Consider the following 241-nt stretch of genomic DNA (forward strand, 5'->3'; position numbering starts at 1 on the left):
CCCACGCCCTGCGCCCGGCCTCCCCGCCGCCCCCGACCGCCGCCGTCCCGGTCGCCCCCGACCGACGCCGCCTCCGCCGATCCCCGCCACCGGCTGCCTCCCGGTCCGCCTCGCCGGATTTCGCTCTGTGCCGCCCGCGCCCGTCTCCACCACCTCACCGGCGCCGCCGCCGCCTTGGCAAGATCGGGAGGAGCCCGATCCCGTCCGGCCGCCCGTTGACCGCGCGTGCCCCATGCGTGGG

This window comes from Triticum aestivum, chromosome 5B, assembly GCF_018294505.1.
Source record: "Triticum aestivum cultivar Chinese Spring chromosome 5B, IWGSC CS RefSeq v2.1, whole genome shotgun sequence".
Lineage (NCBI taxonomy): Eukaryota > Viridiplantae > Streptophyta > Magnoliopsida > Poales > Poaceae > Triticum > Triticum aestivum.